Here is a 12518-nt window from a genome sequence, read left to right as displayed (position 1 = left end):
TTTTCTATCGTCATTTTTTAATCATGACAGGCACTAAATCCAATTATTCAAGACTTCCAGTACTCGAACAGAGAACTTATCTTAAAAATGATGATTTTTCTAAAAAAAAAAAAAATACAAGAATAACAAATTGATTGTTTTTGAACACTTTCCTCGATTTTGTAAAGAAACAAATGCTTTTTAGGGCAAAAGGTTGGTTAAAGAAAAATGAACAAAGGAAGAAGAAAACAAGAAGTTCAACATTTAAATAAATTGTACACATTCCCAGTCGATTTGATTTTTACTTTCACACAGGTTATATTATCCTATTCCTGACTATCTTTACGGTTTGCTTTGTGATGGCATATTTGTTCATCCTGCCCTTGATGAATAAAGTACCTGAAACATTTCTCACACCTTTAAAGGCAATACTGTAAGTATTTTTTTACCGGTACAATTAACGGTTTTTATAAAAACAATTGAAACAAAAAGAATGACAAGAAAAAGATGTTTTTATATTAGACATGTTTTGAATTTACACGTCTATTTCATCGTAGAAACAATGTCCACGAGGGTAGCGGTCAGTAAAACATAAACTCATTGATACAAGGTAGCCGAAATATGAAGGTTTTCTATAAAAAAAAAACATACTAACAGTAATATTCAGTGCCGAATGCACAAGTCAGTATGAACGACAATTCGTGATGTATATGTGAAACAAAATTCAAACCTTACCTTTTGTCCGCTCTAGCTTAAAAACTTTTTGTGAAAGAGTTTAGTATGCTAGTTCAACACAAACTCAGCAACACTGACAGGAAATAGATGTCGGGACGACTTTCAAGCAAAATGGTACAATTGACTTTTTTTTTAAACTGCTGTTATTCATTTCCTTTTACGATTGACCTTTAAATAGTAAAGAAGACGGCGAAAAAAATAAAGAACTTTTACCATTTAATTCAAAACTTTTTGAGATGAAGCACTTTTACATGCAAATAATAGTTATTAATAAAATACACACCATATAATTGTCATGGGATATTCGTGTACATAAATTAAAAGCCCATTGATGCAAATCAACCTGAAAGTTCGTTTAATTGTGTATTTTATATGTACGTGTGTTTTTATCTGGGTGGGGCTTAATAGTTTCTTTTTATTTTGATTTGACGGTCTGAATTTACAACGACAGCCACTGTTCTTGTTTTTTCAAAAGGGTAGTTTTAACTTACGGCATATGCCTTTCGCTGTGCTTAACCGCAGTTAGGTGTAACGTTTAAAAAAATTGGGGGGGGGGGGGGGGGTTAAAATATATCATTTAAACTCTTATATATTAAGTGTACCTTTACGACAGTAACTTCTCTTTTGACAGTAGCACACAAACTGCATAAAACTATTTTCTAAAAACAATCTGAGTTTATCCACCTTATGTCAACAATACTGTGTTACCATTTCTTTGTCCCCCTGTAAAATTCGAGTGCTCATTTAGGTTTGGTTCAGATTAAAGTGGGCACTTTAATACCATAAGAAATTATTTTTACTAATAAGCTTATATGTTTTATCATAATTTCAGACCTGTCTTTATTGCAAAGTATTTATTCGAATATTTTAAAACTGTATTAATTGATCGGCGACATCTTCAGGACCATAAAGTGAAGAAAAATCATTCAGAAGATTATCAGCGTGTGCTGGCATTGAAAAATAGGTATCTCTAATTTATAGATGGCATTTTTTTAAATTTCATAAAAGTTGACTAAAACGAGTTGACTATACGTGAAAGCGGAAACACTTCATTTTAGAAACTGTGAACTCCTTCAATATCGGATTACAGATTTTTCACCGAAACCACAGTTATATTTCAAAATACAATTTTTGGCGTTTATTTTTTCTGAGTTCTTAAAGATCTTTTGTCAGTGCAAGAAACACATACGTCTAAAAATGAAACAATTCTTGAACAAATTGTCCGAGCAGAAACGAGTTTCTATCTTAAAAAATAAAACCTAGAACGCTGCATATTTGAACGGTCAATTTCTGTTGGTATATGCATGCATCAATCGTTGTTTTGTACATGTAACATGCAAAAGACCAGTGAGAGGAAATCAACACTTAGTTAACAACAATTGATGAAAGAAACCAAAAAAGAGGTTTTTCTTACACTTTAGATTTATACATCAAAACTTGCAAATGACAAGTTGGTGATTTTCATAGTGAATATAATCAGAAAGATTTGCGTAATGGTTATAAGAAAGAATTTATTCCTCTTTCGCCTGGAAAGAGGTGACTGAGGCGAGACAAAGGTATTGGTTTTTGGTGACGGGGTTATCACATAGTTTTTGCTGTCTTATTCTTGTTATTATATAGCCGTATTTCAATTTTTGACACAACTTTTGCGGAATTTTTGGATTAAATTAACTGAAAAAAAGAATACAAGATAGCATTAATTTTTAAAGTCTGAGAAAAAAAAATTAAATACAATCTTTTTTTCGATTAACGCATAGGCAAACAGAAAATTCTGTATTAATTTTTCTCATTCTAATTCTAAATATTCATTTTATGTCTTGAAACATGTTTTTAGATCACATGTTACTAAAAAGTAAAATAACAAAAATACCGAACTCCTAGGAAAATCTTTGTTTTTGCAGGACTTCATTCAACGTCTTGGACTATTTCCTGTTTTTCTTTCATGTGATCATAGGGTTCTTCGGGTGCATTAGCAGAATTCTTCTTGGAGCTACAATTGGAATTTTAACTGTCGCTCGAATAGACGGTTCTCTGCTGCCAAGAGGCTATGAACACCTTGATAATGGTATGTATATGTATATATTAATGACCGTATCAAAGGCACTGATTTTTACCTTCGTTCATACAATTATAAATTCCCGTTAAATAAAAGCAAGACTAGAATTTTTGAAGCTGTTTTCCTGTTTTTCATGTTAATATTTTAATTTTGATTCAATATGCAGTAGTATGACAGAGCATGGTAAATTTATTATTTGGAAATGTTGCTAGATTTCAGTAACTGTGAGTACTCTTAGGTCGGTACTGTGTGTCTTTAGTCTTTTATTATTTGTTTTTTTTCTACATTAAGGTTACAGATAAAGGCAACAGTAGTATACCGCTCTTCAAAATTCATAAATCGATTGAGAAAAAAACAAATCCGGGTTACAAACTAAAACTGATGGAAACACATTAAATATAAGAGGAGAAATACGACACAACAGAAACACAACATTAAAATGTAACACACACAGAAACGAACTATAATTTAATAATGGCAATTTTCCTGACTTGGTACAGGACATTTTAAGAAAAAAATGGTGGGTTGAACCTGGTTTTGTGGCTAGCCAAACCTCCCGCTTTTATGGCAATGTTAAATATAACATTAAAATGACAACATTACATGACAGAACTACAATACAAATTAATGGAAGAACATATAGGACAGAGAAACATACGAATAATAGCTAACAAAAGGTACCAGGTTTAAAATGTAATACGCAAGACGCGCGCCTCGTCCACGCAAGACCAACCAGTGACGCCCAGATTAAAAAAGTTCGAAAGCCAAAACAAGCACAAAGTTGAAGAGCACCGAGGACTAAAAGTTCAAAAAAGCTGTGCCAAATACGGCTTAGGTTATATGTCTTGGATAAGAAAATCCTTAGTATTTAGAATAATTCATACTTTTGCAAACAGTAAATTTATATAAAAAAATTACTATATAATAGATATACATGATAACACCGAAGTGGTGACTAACTACAGAATAAAAACGGATACATAAAAAAACATAAACCAGCACATAAAAATTCACAGCCGAGTTAGCCAAAGAGATCAATGCCAAAAACAGGTGACGTCACATTTGAATTTCTGAAATTTCCCCAAAATAGGATAGAATTAGGATAGAATTCAAGATTTGGTTTAAAATACTCATATAACATTTATTAATAACAATGAAAATTACAATACTAATTAATATAAAATGTGGTAGTAATTAGATAATTAATAGTATTATCTAGCTATGTCGGTGTTTCTTCTAAATCATACTGTAAACCAAATATATCGTATAAATTTATAATTAATGAACTGGGTGATTAATTATCTTTACCATAACACACGAATACAACAGAAAAAAAAATAAGATTTACAACTACAAACGATAAGACATTTGACAAAATCCGATGAGAATAACAAATATAACATCAAAACTAAATACATGAATTTTGGATAGAAAAGTACCGTGACACGTCTTATAGCAATACGAATTCACACTCAGCAAAACAGTCACAATCGGGAATAAGTCACGTTCGGTAATTAAAAGATCAGACGACGTAATGTCGAACCACAATCTAACACGTGGTATAAATGTCCTTAGTTAGTTTGGACAAAGCCACATCATATGGATCGACCAATTCGTGATGGTGTCCGAAAAATTTACGGAGTGTCATTTTTAATCTATCCTCCTCATAACTTTGTTGGAGCAGTTTCTGCGTTAGGAGCACACTCCTGTATATGAAGTCCGTATAGTGTGAACATGCACGAGCATAACGTATCAACTGAGATATGTAAACACCATACGAAGGGACAGAGGCTATGTTACTGCTGAAAAATGGAAAATTGATAATTGGGAAGTTGAAATCGTCCCGTTTATCATAGATTTTCGTGTGAAGTCGTCCATCTGTGTCAATATTGAGGAAATGATCATGGCATTTACAGGTACGTAAATGGCATGTGCAGCGATTTTTGTCAAGAAACTATATACACTTAAATCTTTAAAAAATGCAATGAAAAATTGATGGATAACCAATCTACTTTCGGAGCTATAATCATTTGAAAATGTTAAGAAAACACTATCAAGAACATAGATATAACGTAAGATGAACCTAAACAATTTCAAAATTAGTGGTTAATTTTTACTGATTTACGTACCACTCACCTTAAACCCTGCCACATTCGTTATGTGCATGTCCAAAGTCAGGAACCTATCACTTAGTAGTTGTCACTTGTTAATATCTGACATATCTATTCTTCCTTTACTGTTTAATAGAGTATCCGTTGATTTTCTGTTTTCTTTTACCTGGGCGGACCTTGTATAGCTTACTAAACGGTATGGGTTTTGCTTGTGATTGTAGTATCATGAGTATGGTGACCAGTAATTTGTTCTTTTGTCTATGGATAGTTGTCATATTGAAATTCATATCACATCTGTTTATTTTGAACTTCAAACAATTCTACGAAAAAATTCACAAACATTTGTATTCGAATTGGACACGTCTCACTTTTACACTTCACAATTAGATCAATAAAAAATCGGAAAATTGCAACTTTTGAGAACTCTTTTTTTTTCCTTTAACTTGGGCATCGAATTTAACGTTCTCAATCTGACTGGTCGTGGTTGCATACTTATACATCACACCAAACGAACGCCTCACTTTAGGTAGCAATGCACAGTTATGGAAAAAAACATAAAATTGATACTCATAATATTTAACCACCCTTCTTCCCTTACTTTCTAACAAATAAGGCTTACTGTTTGTGTCATGTATGAGCATATGTATAGAAACAGCATCTTCCATAGATATGATTCCAATAGGTAAACTGATGAAATATAATCTCTTTTATGTGTAACCATGGTAACAATCAGCATTTATTTGATACAAAAAAATGGGTGAAAATGTCACAAAAGTCCCCCACAATTTGGTCCAAAGTAGCATTTCAATCAATTTGAGTGATAACTTTTCTGAAACCATTGACATCTATCTATCAAGCCGTCAAATAAAAATCATATGTATTTCACCTCATTCTTCAATAAAATTGAATTGAAAAGTTCGAGCGTAAAATATTTGTTGGAAAACACCACAATAATCTGGACCTATGGCGAGTACGGATGTAAAAATTACGGACTGTCAAACAGAAAATGGCCTATAAAACATTGAAAAAAAAAATCTTGATGTTCATATAAACCCACTTTGAAGGCTATACTTTTCTCCATTTACCTAAAAATCAATTTCATTGCACAATTACTTTCATATTTGAAAAATTCACCAAGGCGAAATGCGAAACAAAACTCCTTACTGCGTATTGATACCTTAGCGTTTAACTACAAGACGGGGAAAAGTTTATGGAAATATCACATATGTTCATCGTTGGAGAAAGAAAGAAAACCCTTTTATTATCTTTTTTTCTTTATCTATTTATTTTGGTTGACTTGATAACTTCCTTTTTCTTACAACGTGCAATTGATAACATTTCCATGAAATATAAAGCAATATCTAGCGTAATGTACCTTTTCATTTCAGGATACGCGGCATATGTTGGTTTGATCATGTTTGAACTTCGTCACAGGAATCCTATTTTGTTGGTTTTCTGTGATGAACTCTTGACTTCACAGAAAAACAAATCGACTGACATTTCACTACAGGCTCCGCAAGAAAACCTCGAATACCAAAGGAGTGTGTCCGATAGTTTGAAAAGACAGAAACAGACGTTTTTACGCAATAAATGGTATAAAGCGTTTACAGTTGTCAACAATCCAAGTCTAAGGCAGACAAATAAACCAAAACTGTTGAGGGGTTTCAGCGAAAATCCTAATGTTGACATAACACAATCTTTTAATGTTTCAGAAGCATAAAAGAGATGTTATACAATGAAAAGAAGTTTTTCAAAAGCTTATCTAGCAAATCAATTAATATGTTATCTTATAATTTAATTTAATATTTTTGTATGTCATGTAGATATATATAATATATGAAATCCTTTTAAGTACATCCATATATTACATACATTCTTTCAATTAAGTTTATCCATTTTTTACATTTAAGTCTGCGTCGAAGAACATATGAAGATGAACAAAAATGATATTCCTCAGTGTACACATTTAGCTTAGGATTATTTTTAGATGAATTATTATAATTGATATTTTTCTCTTGTATTAAAAAACGTTATTTATAGTCAAATTGCTTTACAAAAAAATGCAATACTCCCACATGATATGATGTGGTTACTGCGACTTCATTTCATATTAAAAATCAACTTGGCTTGTGGTTTGATCCATTTTTCAGAAACCAGTAGTTACCATAAAGTTCAGAACATTTTGTTTCTCCTTGATAACCTACATTAATTACTTGAATTACCTAGGTAGAACTTATCCGGGTTTTTGTTTTGCGGAGCATTGACACACACGGTGATGACATCAAATTGTGTGAAGATCTCATCAGATATCCGTAAAAAAAATCATTACAATATCAATATATATTTGTATTTGTTATACTTCATATCAAAATGTCAGATTTTGATTGGTTAATACGAGGGAGACAATTTACTCTATCCCATGGCAAATACTCTATTACCCTTCACGGAGACGCTTGCTCAAGTGTGCGCTTTAATAAATACGGATGATTGTTATGTACAAGACGACATAGTTTATTACTTTGAATTTGAAATTTAATAGACAGTTATAACAGAACATTCAGTATAATAAATTAAATAACACATATCTGAGAGGGTGATAGAGCAGATTGTTACCCATCGAAAAGATTGCTTCAGTGAGGGTTGTTAGTATGAAATGAGTGCAATGAAATAAAATGTAATACGTACCATTCAACTTCAGTTAGTTATTGTCTTGGTCATGAATTTCAAACAAAATAATGACTTAGTATAATATAAGGCACTGGTTTAAAAAGGTCTAACTTTGACATGAAAACTTCTATCCTAAATAAATTTTATAAATAAATAGTTCAAAACATTGTTTTGTAGGTCGATAATTTGTAGCTTTGTTTTCTAATAGAAGTTATTGTGTAATTGTGATTTGGATAATATTTTTTATAAGAATTACTGATCTGCGGGCATTAAAGGGAAATCATTTGTATTGGGTCTTTGTATATTAAAAATTTAATCAAAGATGCCAGGCTTATGATTTTGCCTAAAAATGATTCATCAATACGACTCGAATAAAAAAATTGAAATGCAAAATTAGTATGAAGTTGAAGAACATTGAGGACACAAAATTCCAAAAGGTTTTGCCAAATATTGCTTATAAGTAATCTAATCCTTGGTGGTAGAAAATCATTAATACTTTGAACAATTAAAAGTTTGCAAAACAGTTAATCTATAATTCTGACCATATCAATGAAAATTCATGTCAACACAGAGTTGCTGACTACTGGGCTCACCGGTGATACCTTCTTACTTTACAGAGGAATCTGTATGATAGAACTTTGAATGTGTTCTACAATATGTTTTTAACGGGTTTTTTCCAAAATTAAAACATCTTAAAAATAAATTTCAGTGGTCTTTTCAGAACAGAGGATAATAGTTTAATAATCATGGAAATAATGTTACAAACAAATTACTTATAATATGAAGGAAGTTGATATTTGACAGAACAAAATTTTGATGATTTTACAGTAATGTAAATTATTTCCCTTTAATATTAGCAGATTAGTAATTGCTTTAGAAAAAAAATATCCAAATTACAATTACACACTAACTTGCTGTTAGAAAACAGAACTATAATGTATTGACCTACAAAACAATGTTTTGAACTATTTATTTATAAAATTTATTTAGGATAGAAGTTTTCATGTCAAATTTAGACCTTTTTAAATCCGTGACGCTTATTATAGTAAGTGTTTGAAATTGATGACATAGACATGAACTAACTGGAGCTGGATGGTATGTATTACTTTTATTTCACTGCACGCATTCATACGAACAACCCTCACTGAAGCAAATTGATAAAATATTTTACCAGTTGGTCAGTTTGTTGGAGAAGAATCCAAACAGCAATTTGGTAAACTGTTTAAGCCATTGCTATTGTGATATCCCAAAGCTCACTGAATAAGCACAGTAAATTTAATGAAGTTTTGTATTAACAAAAGTTTTTTCCTGATTTGTTGAGTCTTGTCTGTCATTATTTACAGCGACAAAGAGCATGCTAATTTTTTTCTTATCTACAATAATAATAATAGGTGTAACAAGTTCAGGGATTAAGATAATTAATTGGGAAGGATTTCGATGCTCCTACGCCCCCATATGTTTTAAATAAATCAGCAAAAAAGCTACTGAGAGATGATATATGGCATTTTGAGATATTTTTCATTATAGAATTGAATATTGGTTTTTTGAAAATTTTTATATGAAAATGAACGCAAACGGAAGCGCTTCTTGCTAAAAAAAAAAGAGATCGTATCTAAGTCTTGCATTCATAAGGCGTTATTTCATATTTTTATGCTATTTTCTATACAATTATGATACGTTGAACTTCATCTGAACCTCGAAAAATTGATATATGTAGCATTTATAGTTTTAGAGATACAATCAATTTAAAATGCATAAACTAAATAAATTAATATACTAGTATAGAATGTACATAAAAAGTGGCGAAAAAAAATCAATTGGTTTACTTTTAATTGCAATTTCTCCAAGTTCCGTCCAAAGAATATAAAAATTTGTTTAAACTTTATGTGTTATTGCTGTGAACATTTTTGTTTTAAAGATGTGAAAATATTAGAGGAATACTAATTATTTGACGGTAAAAATTATTTAGAAAATATTGTAGGATTTTTTAATATCACGTCTGTATCTAACCCTCAACCAATATAATCCTTCGAGCTATCAACCCGAAATACCAATATAATCCCGAGAGCTATGCACGAGGGATTTTAATGGTCGAATCCATATTATATACGTTAAATATCATCGAATGAGACTCATAATCGAATTTGTATTTACCACGAGCAACATGACGGGTACCACATGTGTAGCAGGATCTGCTTACCCTTTCGGAGAATCTGGTAGCACCCCAGGTTTCGGTGAGGTTTGTGTTGCTCAGTCTTTAGTTTTCTATATAGTATGTTGTGAACTTGTTTTTTCATTGTACTTGTATGTTTGCCAGTTTCTCTTCGACGTAGTTGAAACACCTCCCTTTTGATTTCGAAGTTACTATGTTAAAGATCTAGGTCATAGCAGCATCTAATAGAGTGAAATTTGGACAAACTTTTGGTTTCCGAATTATATAATTATTCTAAATTTTGCGTCCAACTGATACCAAAATTTTATTGATACCAAGATTATGGCTCATTTGATGAAAAATACCCTTATTGATTTGATGTCATTAGGTCAAAGAATAAGGATTCAACAGCAATTTTTAATCCATAATTAGCTGGAAATTTGCATTGGGTTTAGGGTGATAGCTTCTGGTTCCCCTAAGTCCAACCTCACAAACTTGGCTTTAAAACGACAATTTGTATAGAAAAAGACCACGATTGAGTTTTCGGGTCACAATATCACAGGTCAAATGTCAGGTTAACGATTCCAGTAAGTAGACTGAAAATCAAACCACATCTTCTTTTTTATTTGAAATTGTCCGTTTCTATGTATGTTGGTGTTTGTTTTTGTAGCAGTTCAGTGTTTCTGTTGTTGCGTTTTGTTTCCTCTTATAGTTGATGTGTTTCCCTCAGTTTTGGTTTGTCACCCGGATTTGTTTTTCGATTTTGAGTAAAATATAGCAAAGTCACAGCAACAATCGACAAACAAAGGTTGAGCAAATATATTTTTTGTTCATGATCAGCAGACTATCATTCACAAAATAAAGCAATACCCAACACAACAATGTTCCTTCCACTGAATCGGAACTAGATTCGCTAGTGCACTAGAGTTTCTTCTATAACTATGCAAAATTTCACGGATTGTTTATCAACAAATTTAAATATCTTTTTGTTCCATTGATTAGTTGATATAAGTTGGTGTCAATTTTGTACTGAAGACAAAAAAGGAGATATCAAATATTCGATAAGATACGTGTATTGTTGTTGTTATAATACTCACGCTACCAATTTTACTGCACCAGATGTACATTTCGAAAATTAATGTCTCGTCAGTGATGTTCGAACCAGAGCTATTTTACAATACAAAAATGTATACGAGCCTGAAAAGCGGATAAAACAGTATAGCCAAACACGGACCATGTAAGTTTAGCCTAAACAAGTATTTATTCGATTATTCGATATGGATAAGATTCAAAATTAATGCTTGTCAGTGGCAGGTTATTATTGTATGAGTTGATTTTTTTTATCTTGCTTATCAAGACACTTTGACATTATACAAGTAGGAAATTGAAAAGATGATGCATATCGCAAGTTTTTAATATAAAAATAAGGAGATGCGGTATGATTGCAATTGAGACAATTATTCACCAGAGTTCAAATAAAGTGGATGTAAGCAATTATACGACACTGTGCGACCTTCAATAATGCTAAACACCCATACTTTATAGTTGGCTATAAAAGGCTCCGTGGAAAATGTGAAACAATTCAAATGAGAAAACTAACGGCCCTATTTATAAAAAACAATTTACGAAAAACAAATATGACAGACATGAAGCAACGGTAACAACTGAACTTGTGTAACAGGCTCCTGACTTGGGACAGGAACATAAAGAATGTTCTTGTGTTAAATATGTTTGCACGCGCTCAACCCTCCCATAACCTAGGACAGTGGTGTACAGCACATCATGAGAACAACCTGTAAGAATCAGTTGCAATTGGCTTAACTCAAATGATTGGTATGAGGCACAAAAACAACTCACATAAAACAATTTACACAAATCACCAAAATAATAGTACTTGCAGTTACTGAAAGCTAGTTTAAAGCCAATTATAACTTATAAATAAATCATGTATTCCCATACTAGAGCTTTGTTCAAAAGTATGATATTTCAATTATTTTCATTAGGTGATCAATCATTTAATTCCAGAAATATGACTTCTGAATGTTGTTACGCATAATCTTTATACAAGTTCAACAAATTAAAAAGTTGACAACATTAATTTACCAATTTATTATAAGATTTATTTGTATAATGACATAGTTTAGGCACCCCTCCACCTTTTTAAATAAAAATACACAATTTTAAATTGTAATCGGTCTGCAAAAGTTATTTAGTCCAGAACAATAATTATCAGTTTCTCCCATGACATAGCATGAGAAAAGAAGAATTTTTATTATGGTCTGTAACTGTCCTTTCTTGCTAACTTCACTGTTAAATGAATTTCTTCTCATTGTCGATAGTATTTTAGAATAACTTTTATTTAACTGTTTTTATGCTTATATTTTTTAAAATCACCATTACAGTTAATTTTAAAAAAAAAAGTCGGTTGAAAAGTTATAAAACGTTATAATTCTTATGCATCAGATTTTTAATGGTACCAAACCTTCACCCTTTTTCTGAAACAATAGTGTAACATCACAACATAGAAAGACACACTATAAAATATCAACTGAAATAGCTTAACTCAATCAAAGGACATATTAACACCATTGAACATACACTGAACAAATAAATTTGACCTATGACACAATGTAAATACAAAATAAATAAACTAAGGGAAGAATAATAAAAGTAACATGTTATATCGGTAAGAAATGTTAAACAATTAAAGAAAAACAATATGCTCGAACAAAAATACCATCCATTTGCAATAACTTTAAACACAGGTAAATGAAAATAATTTTGTTGTTAGGTATACCTGTACAGTACCAATAGAGAA

General features: G+C 31.3%; 1 long non-coding RNA gene across 1 annotated transcript; it reads left to right on the top strand.

Annotated features, from left to right (window-relative positions):
• The first annotated feature begins 229 nt into the window (after positions 1–229).
• Positions 230–6972, top strand: LOC127728824 (uncharacterized). Its single transcript, XR_007994389.1, has 4 exons — positions 230–412; positions 1547–1678; positions 2616–2779; positions 6270–6972. It is a non-coding gene; the product is annotated as an uncharacterized LOC127728824 (long non-coding RNA).
• The last annotated feature ends 5546 nt before the right edge of the window (positions 6973–12518 follow it).

The sequence above is a fragment of the Mytilus californianus genome, unplaced genomic scaffold (assembly GCF_021869535.1).
Source record: "Mytilus californianus isolate M0D057914Y unplaced genomic scaffold, xbMytCali1.0.p SCAF_2, whole genome shotgun sequence".
NCBI lineage: Eukaryota > Metazoa > Mollusca > Bivalvia > Mytilida > Mytilidae > Mytilus > Mytilus californianus.
Note: the sequence above shows the minus strand (reverse complement) of the source record. Positions and strands in the feature narration are given on the sequence as shown.